Here is a 16487-nt window from a genome sequence, read left to right on the forward strand (position 1 = left end):
TCCATACAGGATGTGTGTTGTTTCTGTGTCTGGGGGTCCATAACTTATTCATCATGTTCAAAGTTAATACTGATTCTTCTAAGTTTGTGTTTGATAATAAAATATTCAGTTAGGAAAAAATATTTTACTCTTGGGAAATTATCATATTTTGAATCAGGATCATGTGGGAAAAACTATAACTATTCAAGCAATTAAAACTTGTATAAATACAAATTTACTGAATTTTTTTTTTTTTTTTTTGCCCTTTTCAGGTAAAGATTTTCATGGCCACTTATGATTCATGTATCTCCAGGCTTGTAACAAAAGCTTTCAAAAGGTTTTCTTTCTTCAGTCTTAGAAGCTAACAAGATGCAGAAAAATGCCACAATGCATAAGAGGCTTTTACCTGTTGAGTTTAATAGTAATAATTCAGTTTATTCATCTGTTTCTCTGATTCTTCTGATGTCTTTTTGCCAGGTAGTTTATTTATCTGCTGTAAATTTATACAACTAGCAGAGTGGAATTTGAATCCACATATTTGCACAGAGCACTGAGAGATGCTATAAAGGAAACAGACACCTTCCTGGGGCAATTTCAAGAATGTTGTACTTTTAAAATGGAAGTATCTGCTTCTCTTGTTTCCAGTTTTTGCCCTTTGCCCTGTGACTGTTATCCTTCCTTTTGGGCTTTTTAAAGGTTTTCACTGTGACTGTTTTAGTTATGGATTTGGTTTGGTTTCTGCATTATATCAGGTGGTTAATAACAAGTAAACACTACATATTTGTCATAGGAAAATTGGTAGATACGTTACTTTTCCATTTCCAATGTGGCAGCTTTTAAAGCCTTCACAGCTTGTTCCATGGTTGGCCTTTTCTGGTGAGTATCAAATACAGTGTGCATGCAAAACTTTTAAGTGCTCAGTAATTAATTGCTATTATTACATTGTTTTCGCCTGTATTTGACTCTCTTCCTTTTTCTGGTTCAAGGCCATTAATTTTCACTATTTGCTCATACTTTCTCTCCAGGGTTTGCTTACCTTCTAAGTCAATGCCATTGAACTCCTACCATGCACTAACATTTGCCTTCTTTTTGATCTTTGAGGAAGCTACTATGTACTTTTATTTTAAATGAAACTTAATTCCAAATATTTCTAAAAATAGACAAAAGACTGGAGGCACTTTATCAGTGCAAAAATGCTTGGGACTCTCCAACCCCCACCCCTTCCCCATTGTTTTAAGTAGAAGCAGGGCGATAGTAAGGGAGAGAACGCAATCAACACTTTCCTGGCACAGTGCTTTGCTGTTTAGTAAAAATAGACGTATTAATCCCCATTTTATATTGGCAAAAGCTAGGCTTCAGAGAATATAAATAACAGGCTTTTCAAGGTTGTACCCCTACTAACTGACAAAGAGGGGATTGATCTCTGACTCTGGTACCATTGCTGTACTTTTTCTTGAAAAAGATAACCTATATACAATATAAAAAAGCCTTAGCTTGGTGTCTGTTACATATTAGATATTTTAAAAATGTAGTTGGCTTTTTAAATTGAAATATAGCTGATATAGATTCTTAATAATAGTAGATTCCCTTTTCCTCTGTTTCTCATTTTCTGAACTTTTCTGCCTCTCAGTGAAGCAGTTAATTTAAAAAGATGCAAAGAGGATAGCTGCTGTGTTTCCTTTCCTCCTTTGGGAGAAGGGGCAACTTGAGGAAGTGAAATGTCCTACATAACCCTATGCTGCTTTATCCGTTTTGGGCTAACTATGAGGGGACCGCTCACAGAGAGCTTTTCTATTTTGAGTGTTAAGTGGGAGCCAACTGAGAGCTGTAGAAAGCTAGAGCCAATTTGACACTTTAGTAACAAGGATTCTGTTAGAAGTTTGTTTGAAGAATTTTTTTTTTTTTAATAAGCAAGCATTTCTAGATATTAGCTTTTGAGGCAAGGAGGCTCCTAATACAAAGAAAGTAGTTAAGGGGGAGCCCTGACAAGTTTTGCTTAGTAAGTGCAGAGATGTATTGAGTAGTAGCAAGTCTCATCAGGGTGGGGTGCCGTTCACATAAACTAAGTTATGAATGCCCCATCATGCCCCCCAGAGTTGTGTAGCACAATGGCCTTGAGTCTAATAGATGGATAAATTCTAAGAAGAGTTCACTTTCTAGTTGTACGGGTCTTTAAGTCTCTTTAAGACCCCATCTATATGTTATATTTTACCATTTAAAAAATGTTTGCAAATTTATGCCTTCTCAGATAATGAAGTGTCTCTTTTTTTTTTTGCGGTACGCGGGCCTCTCACTATGGCGACCTCTCCCGTTGCGGAGCACAGACTCTGGGCGCGCAGGCTCAGTGGCCATGGCTCACGGGCCCCGCCGCTCCGTGGCATGTGGGATCTTCCCAGAATGGGGCACGAACCCATGTCCCCTGCATTGGCAGGCAGACTCTCAACCACTGTGCCACCAGGGAAGTCCTCTCTTTTTATAAAATATGTATGTATATACATATATGTATATATGCATATATACATATATTTTATCAAGGAATTGTAAGCTCTTGTAACTTGTCTTGTACATTTTTTTTAATTTTTGAATTTTATTTATTTTTTTATATAGCAGATTCTTATTATTCATCAGTTTTATATATATCAGTGTATACATATCAGCCCCAATCACCCAATTCATCACACCCCCCCACCCCCCCTGCTGCTTTGCCCCCCTTGGTGTCCATATGTTTGTTGTCTACATCTGTGTCTCAGTTTCTGCCCTGCAAACCGGTTCATCTGTACCATTTTTCTAGGTTCCACATATATGCGATAATATACGATATTTGTTTTTCTCTTTCTGACTTACCTCACTCTGTATGACAGTCTCTAGATCTATCCACGTCTCAACAAATGACGCAATTTTGTTCCTTTTCATGGCTGAGTAATATTCCATTGTATATATGTGCCATTTCCTCTTTTTTTTTTAAGATGTTGGAGGTAGGAGTTTATTAATTAATTAATTAATTTTTGCTGTGTTGGGTCTTCGTTTCTGTGCAAGGGCTTTCTCTAATTGTGGCAAGCGGGGGCCACTCTACATCGTGGTGCGCGGGCCTCTCTCTCCGTCGTGGCCTCTCGTTGCGGAGCGCAGGCTCAGTAGTTGTGGCTCACGGGCCCAGTTGCTCCGCGGCATGTGGGATCCTCCCAGACCAGGGCTCAAACCCGTGTCCCCTGCATTAGCAGGCAGATTCTCAACCACTGCACCACCAGGGAAGCCCCCCATATCTTCTTTATCCATTCATCTGTCTATGGGCATTTAGGTTGTTTCCATGACCGAGCTATTGTAAACAGTGCTGCAATGAACATTGGGGTGCATGTGTCTTTTTGAGTTATGGTTTTCTCTGGGTATGTGCCCAGTAGTGGGATTGCTGGATCATATGGTAATTCTATTTTTAGTTTTTTAAGGAACCTCCGTACTGTTCTCCATAGTGACTGTATCAGTTTACATTCCCACCAACAGTGCAAGAGGGTTCCCTTTTCTCCACACCCTCTCCAGCATTTGTTGTTTGTAGATTTTGTTTTTCTTTTCTTTTCTTTTTTTTTTGTGGTACGCAGGCCTCTCACTGTTGTGGCCTCCCCCATTGTGGAGCACAGGCTCCGGACGTGCAGGCTCAGCAGCCATGGCTCACGGGCCTAGCCACTCCGCGGCATGTGGAATCCTCCTGGACTGGGGCATAAACCCATGTCCCCTGCATCAGCAGGTGGGCTCTCAACCACTGCGCCACCAGGGAATCCCTGTAGATTTTCTGATAATGCCCATTCTAACTGGTGTGAGGTGATACCTCATTGTAGTTTTGATTTGCATTTCTCTAATAATTAGTGATGTTGAGCAGCTTTTCATGTGTTTGTTGTCCATCTGTATGTCTTCTTTGGAGAAATGTCTGTTTAGGTCTTCTGCTCATTTTTGGATTGTTTTTTGTTTTTTTTTAAAATATTGAGGTGCATGAGCTTTTATATATTTTGGAGATTAATCCTTTGTCCATTGATTCATTTGCAAATATTTTCTCCCATTCTGAGGGTTGTTTTTTCGTCTTGTTTATGGTTTCCTTTGCTGTGCAAAAGCTTTGAAGTTTCATTAGGTCCCATTTGGTTTTTTTTGTTTTTATTTCCATTACTCTAGGAGGTGGACCAAAAAAGATCTTGCTGTGATTTATGTCAAAGAGTGTTCTTCGTATGTTTTCCTCTAAGAGTTTTATAGTATCCGGTCTTACATTTAGGTCTCTAATCCATTTTGAGTTTATTTTTGTGTATGGTGTTAGGGAGTGTTCTAATTTCATTCTTTTACATGTAGCTGTCCAGTTTTCCCAGCACCACTTACTGAAGAGATTGTCTTTTCTCCATTGTATATCCTTGCCTTCCTTGTCATAGATTAGTTGATTGTAGGTGTGTGGGTTTATCTCTGGGCTTTCTATCTGGTTCCATTGATCTATGTTTCTGTTTTTGTGCCAGTACCACATTGTCTTGATTACTGTAGCTTTGTAGTATAGCCTGAAGCCAGAGAGCCTGATTCCTCCAGCTCCGTTATTTTCCCCTCAAGACTGCTTTGGCTGTTTGGGGTCTTTTGTGTCTCTGTACAAATTTTAAGATTTTTTGTTCTAGTTCTGTAAAAAATGCCACTGGTAATTTGATAGGGATTGCATTGAATCTGTAGATTGCTTTGGGTAGTATAGTCATTTTCACAATATTGATTCTTCCAATCCAAGAGCATGGTATATCTCTCAATCTTTTGGTTTCATCTTTAATTTCTTTCATCAGTGCTTATAGTTTTCTGCATATAGGTCTTTTGTCTCCCTAAGTAGGTTTATTCCTAGGTATTTTATTCTTTTTGTTGCAGTGGTAAATGGGAGTGTTTCCTTAATTTCTCTTTCAGAGTTTTCGTCATTAATACATAGGAATGCAAGAGATTTCTGTACATTAATTTTGTATCCTGCAACTTTATCAGATTCATTGATTAGCTCTAGTAGTTTTCTGGTGGCATCTTTAGGCTTCTCTATGTATAGTATCATGTCATCTGCAAACAGTGACAGTTTTACTTCTTTTTCCAATTTGTATTCCATATATTTATTTTTCTTCTCTGATTGCCATGGCTAGGACTTCCAAAACTGTTGAATAATAGTGGTGAGAGTGGACATCCTTGTCTCATTCCTGATCTTAGAGGAAATGCTTTCAGTTTTTCACCATTGAGAATGATGTTTGCTGTGGGTTTGTCATATATGGCCTTTATTATGTTGAGGTAGGTTCCCTCTGTGCCCACTTTCTGGAGAGTTTTTATCATAAACGGGTGTTGAATTTTGTCAAAAGCTTTTTCTGCATCTATTGAGATGATCATATGGTTTTTCTTCTTCAATTTGTTAATATGGCGTATCACATTGATTGATTTGTGTATGTTGAAGAATCCTTGCATCCCTGGGATAAATCCCATTTGATCATGGTGTTTGATCCTTTTAATGTGTCTGTTTGCTATTATTTTGTTGTCTGTAATTTTCTTTTTTTGTAGTATCCTTGTCTGGTTTTGGTATCAGGGGGATGGTGGCCTCATAGAATGAGTTTGGGAGTGTTCCTTCCTCTGCAATTTTTTGGAAAAGTTTGGGAAGGATGGGTGTTAGCTCTTCTCTAAATGTTTGATAGAATTCACCTGTGAAGCCATCTGGTCCTGGACTTTTGTTTGTTGGAAGATTTTTAATCACAGTTTCAATTTCATTACTTGTGATTGGTCTGTTCATATTTTCTAATTCTTTCTCGTTCAGTCATGGAAGGTTATACCTTTGTAAGAATTTGTCCATTTCTTCCAGGTTGTCCATTTTATTGGCATAGAGTTGTTGTAGTAGTGTCTTAGGATGCTTTGTATATCTGCGGTGTCTGCTGTAACTTCTCCGTTTTCATTTCTAATTTTATTGATTTGAGTCCTCTCCCTCTTGTTCTTGATGAATCTGGCTAATGGTTTATCAATTTTGTTTATCTTCTCAAAGAACCAGCTTTTAGTTTTATTGATCTTTGCTATTGTTTTCTTTGTTTCTGTTTCATTTATTTCTGCTCTTATCTTTATGATTTCTTTCCTTCTGCTAACTTTGGGTTTTGTTTGTTCTGCTTTCTCTCATTCCTTTAGGTGTAAGGTTAGATTGTTTATTTGAGATTTTTCTTGTTTCTTGAGGTAGGCTTGTATAGCTATAAACGTCCCCCTTAGAAATGCTTTTGTTGCATCCCATAGGTTTGGATCGTCGTGTTTTCATTGTCATTTGTCTCTAGGTATTTTTTGATTTCCTCTTTGATTTCTTCAGTGATCTCTTGGTTGTTTAGTAACGTATTGTTTAATCTCCGTATGTTTGGTTTTTTAATGTTCTTTTCCCTGTAATTCACTTCTAATCTCATAGCGTTGTGGTCAGAAAAGATGCTTGATATGATTTCAATTTTCTTAAATTTACTGAGGCTTGATTTGTGACCCAAGATGTGATCTATCCTGGAGAATGTTCCATGTGCACTTGAGAAGAAAGTGTAATCTGCTGTTTTTGGATGGAATGTCATATAAATATCAATTAAGTCCATCTTGTTTAATGTGTCATTTAAAGCTTCTGTTTCCTTATTTATTTTCATTTTGGATGATCTGTCCATTGGTGTAAGTGAGGTGTTAAAGTCCCCCACTATTATTGTGTTACTGTTGATTTTTTCTTTTATAGCTGTTAGCATTTGCCTTATGTATTGAGGTGCTCCTATGTTGGGTGCATATATATTTATTATTGTTATATCTGCTTGGATTGTTCCCTTGATCATTATGTAGTGGCCTTCCTTGTCTCTTGTAACATTCTTTATTTTGAAGTCTATTTTATCTGATATGAGTATTGCTACTCCAACTTTCTTTTGATTTCCATTTGCGTGGAATATCTTTTTCCATCCCTTCACTTTCAGTGTGTGTCCCTAGGTTTGAAGTGGGTTTTTTGTAGACAGCATATATATGGGTCTTGTTTTTGTATCCATTCAGCAAGCCTTTGACTTTTGGTTGGAGCATTTAATCCATTCACATTTAAGGTAGTTATCGATATGTATGTTCCTATTATCATTTTCTTAATTGTTATGGGTTTGTTTTTGTAGGTCCTTTTCTTCTCTCATGTTTCCCACTTAGAGAAGTTCCTTTAGCCTTTATTGTAGAGCTGGTTTGGTGGTGCTGAATTCTCTTCGCTTTTGCTTGTCTGTAAAGCTTTTGATTTCCCCATTCAGTCTGAATGAGATCCTTGCCGGGTAGAGTAGTCTTGGCTCTAGGTTCTTCCCTTTCATCACTTTAATTATATCCTGCCACTCCCTTCTGGCTTGCAGAGTTTCTGCTGAGAAATCAGCTGTTAACATTATGGGAGTTCCCTTGTATGTTATTTGTCATTTTTCACTTGCTGCTTTCAATAATTTTTCTTTGTCTTTAATTTTTGCCAGTTTGATTACTATGTGTCTTGGCATGTTTCTCCTTGGGTTTATCCTGTATGGGACTCGCTGTGCTTCCTGAACTTGGGTGGCTATTTCCTTTCCCATGTTAGGGAAGTTTTCGATTATAATCTCTTCAAATATTTTCTCTGGTCCTTTCTCTCTCTCTTCTCCTTCTGGGACCCCTATAATACGAATGTTGTTGCATTTAATGTTGTTGCAGAGGTCTCTTAGGCTGTTTTCATTTCTTTTCATTCTTTTTTCTTTGTTCTGTTCCACACCAGTGAATTCCACCATTCTGTCTTCCAAGTCTCTTATCTGTTCTTCTGCCTCAGTTATTCTCCTATTGATTCCTTCTAGTGTAGTTTTCATTTCAGTTATTGTATTGTTCATCTCTATTTATTTGTTCTTTAATTCTTCTAAGTCTTTGTTAAACATTTCTTGCATCTTCTCAATCTTTGCCTCCATTGTTTTTCCGAGGTCCTGGATCATCTTCACTATCATTATTCTGAATTCTTTTTCTGGAAGATTGCCTATCTCCACTTCATTTAGTTGTTTTTCTGGGGTTTTATCTTGTTCCTTCATCTTGTACATAGTCCTCTGCCTTTTCATCTTGTCTGTCTTTCTGTGAATGTGGTTTTTGTTCCACAGGCTGCAGGATTGTAGTTCTTCTTGCTTCTGCTCTCTGCAGTCTGGTGGATGAGGCTATCTAACAATGAAGTTTCTCTTAACGAAGACAAGCTTTGGAAGGTGGAGGCATCTGAAGGCTAGACTCCAGTAGGGAGAGCGAGGCTTCCAGGCTTGTGGCTCCTGCCTGGTGACTGAGGAAAGAATTTGTTGGCTCAGGGAATGGCCCAACTCTTCTTCCTCTTGAGCACCAGGAGTCAACATTTGGTATAGTGGTGTGAATCCTGCTGCCACTAGGTGGCAAGATAGAGGCAAAAATTCTAGGCAGATTTATAAGATTAGGAAGCCTGGTTAGCCATACTTCAGGTTTGGGAGGTAGGGTGTGGCCAGTCAGGGTGCCACAGGGAAAGAACTTGTGCCCTAGAGTTTATTTCTGTACTACTTATTTAAATTCTGCCCCTCGTAATGAAGTTTCTCTTGATGGAAATTAGAGTTTAGAATGTGTCATCTTAAAAGCATGAATCACGGGACTTCCCTGGTAGTCCAGTGGTTAAGAATCTGCCTTCCAATGTGAGGGAGGTGGGTTTGATCCCTGGTTGGGGAACTAAGATCCCACGTGCCACGGGGAAACTAAGCCTGTGCACCACAGCTACTGAGCCCGCGTGCCACAACAAAGATCCCACTTGCCGCAGCTAAGACCCAACACAGACAAATAATAAATTAGTTAATTAAATTTAAAAAAACCCATAAATCATAAAATCTTAATTTTTAGAAACTTTGCAAAGCTCTACCATCAGGTTGGTAAGGCACTGTTCTCCCTATTTTTTTTAAATTTAATTAATTTATTTTTAACATCTTTATTGGAATATAATTGCTTTACAATGGTGTGTTAGTTTCTGCTTTATAACAAAGTGAATTAGCTATACGTATATCCCCATATCTCCTCCCTCTTGCATCTCCCTCCCATCCTCCCTATTCCATACCCCTAGGTGGTCACAAAGCACTGAGCTGATCTCCCTGTGCTATGCGGCTGCTTCCCACTAGCTATTTTACATTTGGTAGCGTATATATGTCCATGCCACTCTCTCATTTCGTCCCAGCTTCCCCTTCCTCGTGTCCTCAAGTCCATTCTCTACGTCTGCGTCTTTATTCCTGTCCTGCCCCTAGGTTCTTCAGAACCTTTTTTTTTTTTTTTTTTTTAGATTCCATATGTATGTGTTAGCATACAATATTTGTTTTTCTCTTTCTGACTTACTTCACTCTGTATGACAGACTCTAGGTCCATCCACCTCACTACAAATAACTCGATTTCATTTCTTTTTATGGCTGAGTAATATCCTGTTGTATATATGTGCCACATCTTCTTTATCCATTCATCTGTCGATGGACACTTCGATTGCTTCCATGTTCTGTAGAGCTGCAGTAAACATTGTGGTACATGACTCTTTGAATTATGGTTTTCTCAGGGTATATGCCCAGTAGTGGGATTGCTGGGTTGTGTGGTAGTTCTAGGGTTTTTTTTTTTAGTTTTTTAAGAGCCTCCATACTGTTCTCCATACTGGCTGTATCAATTTACATTCCCACCAATAGTGCAAGAGGGTTCCCTTTTCTCCACACCCTCTCCAGCATTTATTGTTTGTAGATTTGTTCATGATGGCCATTCTGACTGGTGTGAGATGATACCTCATTGTAGTTTTGATTTGCATTTCTCTAATTAGTGATGTTGAGCATCCTTTCATGTTTGTTGGCAATCTGTGTATCTTCTTTGCAGAAATTTTGTTTCACGTGAGGACTCCTCTGCGAAGACAGTAAGGTTGGGGTCCCACACCTGTGCCAGGCATGGGCTCCACTGAGTGCTCGGCAGCCTGGAGTGGCTCTGGATGCAAGCCCACTCAGCGGACCTTTTGCGAGGCTCAGTGGTCCCTCTTCACTGGTCTCCTCAGGTCGTAGTCAGGTTTCTTCGACATACACCAACCGAAGTTTAAGTGCGTGTGTGTTATCCCTACTTATTTTGCGGGGGCGGGGGTACACGGGCCTCTCACTGTCGTGGTCTCTCACGTTGCAGAGCACAGGCTGCGGACACGCAGGCTCAGTGGCCATGGCTCACGGGCCCAGCCGCTCCGCAGCATGTGGGATCTTCCTGGATCATGGCACGAACTCGCATCCCCTGCATCGGCAGGCGGACTCTCAACCTCTGCGCCACCAGGGAAGCCCTATCCCTATTTTATAGATGCACAAATAGATGTCCATAGAAGTTGGTTTTTACAAGATCTCACAGTTAGTCACTGGCTGATCTTGTTCTTTGAATTACAGTTCTGTGCCAGTTAAGCTTTTTGTTTGTTTGTTTGTTTTTTTTCGGTACGCGCGGGCCTCTCACTGCTGTGGCCTCTCCCGTTGCGGAGCACAGGCTCCGGACGCGAAGGCTCAGTGGCCATGGCTCACAGGCCCAGCCACTCCGCGGCACGTGGGATCTTCCCGGACCGGGGCACGAACCCGTGTCCCCCGCATCGGCAGGCGGACTCTCAACCACTGCGCCAACAGGGAAGCCCTAAGCTATTCTTTTAAGTGCAGTTTATTTATGGGAAAAAGTAGAGACTAGAAGACATTCTGGATTCTACCTTCCGGTTTTCCATAGTCCTAAATGTAGGCCCCGATACAACCCAAACCAGGCTGGTCAACAGGTGGTAATGACCAAAGTTTCCAGTCCTGTGACTATAAGAAAACAACCTTCATTAGATTGTCACTTAAAATGCAAACCTATGATGTCATAGCAGCTACCACATTGTGATGCTTACAGAATTGTAAGATTGAAGGAGGAAGCCTATACGTGTGCCTGGCATGTAACCTAACATAATACCTGAAATTAATAAAATGTTTTTCCCTCTGTAGTTGCCTCTCCCCTCATGATTGTCTCTTGTTTTGAAAATATATTAGTTATCTGGGTATATTAATGATTAGTTGGAACCAACATGCTGAAGTCAGGGGGAAAACTTTTTCTCAAGAGTCCAGCCTTTTAAATTGTCTTCCTTTTCTTTGTCACAGCAATGGACTTTGAAAAAAGTAGTGTTACTGTGGAAAGTGAATACATAATGCTTTCCCACTTATTTTCAGAAGGAGAACAGTCCATAACTATGCTTCTTAATTAGTGGCTTTCAAACATTTTAACCAGAACCCAGTACAACACTCTGTGTCTATGTGCATGTGTTTTTGTGTCTGAAATAAAACTTAATCCTTTCTTTGTGTTTATATACTCTGCTGTTTTCTATCAGACCCACTAAGGAGATGTGACCACAGTTTAAAAAATCTTCTGCCTTAGAGAAAGATAAGAAAACATTCATTTGGGGCTTTTTTTCTATCTTAACTAATGACCTTGGCAAATCCATGGTTAAGTTCAAAATGAGAAGGTTATACCTCTTAGAACATGTAAGTTTGGATCCTAGACCTTGGTGCTTCCAATAGTACTTGAGGGGTATTGACATTTCCATGAGCTCACCTCACACTTAGTTGTGCCGTAGCTATGATTAAAGACAGTGAGAACAGAAAGAAAATGCAGCGTAGGTACTGTGAATCACAGCCAACGTTTTTGCTAAAACTTTCACTCACCCTGTTTTTCTTTTATGGGTCGATTTTAACCTTATTTCTTTCAGTTCTTGGATCAGTGGGCTTGTGTTAACTCATCACCTAACACACTTGAGACAGCTTAGGAAATTCAAGTGTGAATTGTTTGTTTTTTTAAAAATTTTTAATTGAAGTGTAGTTTATTTACAGTGTATTAATTTCTGCTGTCCAGCAAAATGACTCAGTGATACACATATATACATTGTTTTTTATATTCTTTTCTATTATGGTTTATCCTAGGATATTGAATATAGTTCCCTGTGCTATAAGGTGTAAACTGTTGAATAAAACAGATTGCTGCCTCAGCTGCTGATGGACTAGGGCAGCAGTGTTGGCTGGTGCCCTTTTGTTCATAACCTGGGGTGTGTGCTCTCATTTGCTCCCAATAGCCCTGTGAGAAAAGAGATGAAATCGTCTTCTTTATTCAAAACCACCACCACCACTGAAAAACAAACAAGCAAATAAAATCCAAGGATTCAAGAGGTTAGCTAGCTTGTTCAAAGTCACATAGCTATAAGGGAGAGTAAAGCTTCAACTAGGTCTGCCTTATTACTAAAAATCTTGGTACCAAAACCCTTCATAATTAAAAATGTTAATGTCAGGAGTACCTTTGTTGTGTATTAAGTACTAATTAAAATACTAATTCTTTGGGAGACAAATTAGATTAAAGAGTATAGCACAAGAAAGAATCATTCAGCTAACATTGTTTAAAGGTAAACAGGCGGGCTTCACTGGTGGCGCAGTGGTTGGGAGTCCGCCTGCCGATGCGGGGGACGCAGGTTCGTGCCCCGGTCTGGGAGGATCCCACATGCCGCGGAGCAGCTGGGTCCATGAGCCGTGGCCGCTGAGCCTGCGCGTCCGGAGCCTGTGCTCCGCAACGGGAGAGGCCACAACAGTGAGAGGCCCGCGTACCGCAAAAAAAGAAAAAAAAAAAAAAAAAAAAAGGTAAATAACCATTCCTCTCTCAACTTTGTACTTCAGATATTTAAGATGCCTTTCATTTGGAGGAACGTTGATACTATCCCCATAAATACATTTTTTTTCTCTGTGCAGGAAACCTGGAAACCTGTGGTAAATGCCCATGTTTTATGGTTTGTTGTCTTTCCTGTTTTTGTTCTGTAAAGCCTGTGAAGTAAGGGGGCACGTGGTGATGATATTGTTGGCAACACTGAGATCTGAAAAGATTGTGTGGGAATTAAAATAAGAGCTCTGGTCTTCTGACCGCCTGCCCACTTCTTTGCAGAGGCATTAATCCATGTGGGCAGAGTGTTTTGGGTAAAGACCCAAGGTTTAAAATGACAGAGGAAGAGGACCTCACATTGCATTTGTTACTTGGGTTTAGAATGTAGCCATGTCGAGACTGTTTTGTCAGTGTTCAATTAAGTAATCCCATGAGGGAAAGGTTGAGTAAAGTTCTGCACTTACCAGCTATTTCACATAGCCAATAACAGGTAGAAATATTCTTTAACTTGTGTTTTTCCTTTCTGCCCCAAGTTTCTTTTAAAGTTTTTGCTAAACACTTAAAATTTTGCATGTGACCCAGTGAAACATGCTATGTAAATAAGCAGTGGATTAGCCTTGGTTTTTATGTGTGTTTGGTCTCATCCAGCTGAAATTCATGATTCTACAAAAGATTAAAGAAAAAGGACAATTTTGAGGAGAGCATTAATATTATATACCCATTGAAAAGCTGATTAAATAATAATAAGAAGAATGGATAAAGTGTACTGAGAGTTTCCCGTGTGCTAGACAGTGTTCAAAGTGTTTTACCCATTTTATGTCATGAAATCTTCTCAAAACCCCAGTGAAGGTAGTACCATTATTAGTTCTGTTTTTATAGGTGAGGAAACCAAAACCACTAATAGTTTAGCTTAATATTGAGGGTCACAGTTTGATAAGTAGTGGAGCAGGTATAATCTGACTTGAGATCTGGTGCTTTTAATAACTGTTGTATTGCCATCCTGTGTAACAGACATTAAGCTAAGAGTTAATAGAAAACGGGTCCTGACTGTAGTTTTACCATTAATTTACAGTCTGAACTTGTACAAGTCATTTCATCCCTTTTTGCCTATGTCCTCACCTCTAAATTGTGTGATAATATCTGTTCTACCTACAACTCTACTTTGTGGAGGGAATTAAAGCTGGAGAGGTACAGTGGCCTTGGGGAAGGATACATTATGAAATGAGAGGCAAAGACAAGGAAGTAAAGACAATAGAAAGTGAAAGAAAGTATGTATACTTTTTAAAAGCGTATATGCAAAAATATTTCAGAATATTGGTTTGATGAAGGAAGAGTAAGTGCAAATACGTAAATTGTCAGGGTGGGCTGTAAGCACTACCTTCGCAGGACGATGAGTGGGAGGGGCCAGAAGTCGAGCTCAAGAAGAGGTAGCTCTGTCAGAGATCAGAGGACGGAGGTAAAGGACTTCCCTGTGGTGCTGCTGCCTGCAGAGGGCGGGCCAGACCAGACAGCCGCAAGAGGATCCGGGAAGTTAGGAGGAAGCGTGACCACAAGTGGTACGTTTGCCTAGTTAAGCAAGTGACCCACGGTAAATGTTGGTGAAGGTTTGAGAACTGGACCAAGAAGTTCCGTAACTAGGTAGATATTGGATAATATTGAGGTGTTTTGAGGCAGGCATGAATAATTCTATCACTTATAAGGGAGAATAATGGGTGTGATGCCCTGAATCAGACATCACTGTACTTCCTACACTGTCACCTTTACCTTTTTTCTTTTACTCTCATTTCCACAATGACCTCAGCAGGTCATTGCTGAGACTTGTCTAACTAATTATGTGATTTTTATATTATATTTGTGGGGGGTTTTTTTCTTTTTTTTTTTTTTTCGCGATCGCGGGCCTCTCACTGCTGTGTCCTCTCCCGTTGCGGAGCACAGGCTCCGGACGCGCGGGCTCAGCGGCCATGGCTCACGGGCCCAGACGCTCCGCGGCACGTGGGATCTTCCCGGACCGGGGCACGAACCTGTGTCCCCTGCATCGTCAGGCGGACTGCCAACCACTGCGCCACCAGGGAAGCCCTACATTTGTTCTTAAGCTTTGAGCAGAGTGTGAACTGCTTTCAGGACTCACTTCTCAGGAATCTAGTAAGTAAGGAATAATAAGGTGTGTATCCATTCCAGGCATATTCATGCCTCCCTGAACAGTATGGTTTTCTGGAGAGCACCATGGTAGGGAGAAAGGTCAGGCATCCCCTAGTCAGGAGAAGCCACTTGTCCCTCATTGAGTGACTCTTCCTGTGTAGTTATTAAACTGCAGGACCCTCTGTATTAGTCAGGAGTCTCTAGAAAGACAAAACTAATAGGTTGTGTGTATACACATATATGTTATAAGGGATTGGCTCATTTGTTTATGGAGGCTGGCAAGTCCAAGTCTGCAGTGTTGGTTGGCAGCCTTGAGAGCCAGAAGAGCTGGTGGTGCAGCTCCAGTCCAAAGGCCAACAGGCAGAGACCCAGGAGAGCCAGTGGTGCAGATGAAGTCCATAGGCAGTCTTCTGCTGAAGAATTCTCTTTTGTTCAGGGAGGCCAGTCTTTTTGTTCTCTTCAGGCTGTCAGCTGATTGGATGAGGCCCATCCACATTATGGAAGGCAGTCTGCTTACAGTTCACTGGTTTAAATGTTTATGTTATCCAAAACACCCTCCAAGTTGGTGCATAGTATTAATACCTCCCCCTCACACCCCGCCATGGGACATGCTAAAGCAAGGCCTCCTTAGAGGATATTGGGAGCCTTCACCACCCCTTGGGAGCCAGATGTTGAACCTATCCCATTCTCAGAACTTCTCTCAAATGCAAACAATTTGAACTAAACACACTAGGAAGAAATCTTATAACCTTTCTGAATCAAATTAATGGATAAGAAAGCAATTAAAAAATTGTGAAGCAGTTTACAAATGCATGGAATTTAGGGGTGTGGTGAGTGAAGAGGGTGTGGGTTAGGGTTTAGCATAATTGGGTGGATTTTGCCACCTGTCGTGAGGATTATAGGTTGGCAAGAGAACAATAAACCTTTCTTTTTGTGACTGGACTGCACATAATCCTACCCAGTGCAGTGAGGCCTTCTTAGAACCTTCTCTTAGGTTTATAGGAAAATCCCATCTTCATTCTATGGGAGGATGGCTTGGGTGGGACCTGGGAATTCTTGTTCTGCTACCTAGCCATTGAATTCTCACCTACTTTCACTGCTGCTGGCTCTCCAGAGGACTCCTTGTGGTGCTATGTGACCCATGGGTTGAACAACTGAATAGATGAAAGATATAATTTGTTTACATAGCAGCTATCTTTTGAGCCATATTATCTCATATAAACCTTGGGAGAAAATAATAAAATGGACAGGGTGATTTTGTTGCTGTTCATACAGAGTAACCACAATTTTACTTTCTCTAGTCAGTATAGGGCAGCATTTTGCACATTGTTGCTTAATAAATATTTGGTTTGAAAGAAATCTTATTCTATTTCTGTATTCATCCTCTTTTCTCTTACCTCTGATTTTTCCACAGTTCACATATGAGTCCCCACTATGTGAAGAATGCTGTATTATTTTTTAGGAGAAACTAAGTAAATAGAATTCGATCTCCTTCAGGAATTTTTAAATGAAACTAATTTATCTCAGTATCACAGTGGAAATATTTAATACTAGATAATATATACCTTAATACTTTTTAAAGTGAAATACTTTTTTTTAATAACTTAAACCTTTCATTTTATTTTAGAGAATAAGCCTTTCTTTAGTTTAACTTGCAGCAGTGGTGGTGTTTCTATTTTTCCAGTGAACTCTTACAACAAAATGTTCATTAATTAAAAATA

At 40.0% G+C, this 16487-nt stretch overlaps 1 protein-coding gene across 4 annotated transcripts in view; it reads left to right on the plus strand.

The window, feature by feature from the left end:
• Positions 1 to 16487, plus strand: part of FGD4 (FYVE, RhoGEF and PH domain containing 4) — a 211744-nt gene that overhangs the window by 40122 nt on the left and 155135 nt on the right. The gene's annotated exons all lie outside the window — the stretch shown is intronic.

The sequence above is a fragment of the Kogia breviceps genome, chromosome 12 (genome assembly GCF_026419965.1).
Source record: "Kogia breviceps isolate mKogBre1 chromosome 12, mKogBre1 haplotype 1, whole genome shotgun sequence".
Taxonomy (NCBI): domain Eukaryota; kingdom Metazoa; phylum Chordata; class Mammalia; order Artiodactyla; family Physeteridae; genus Kogia; species Kogia breviceps.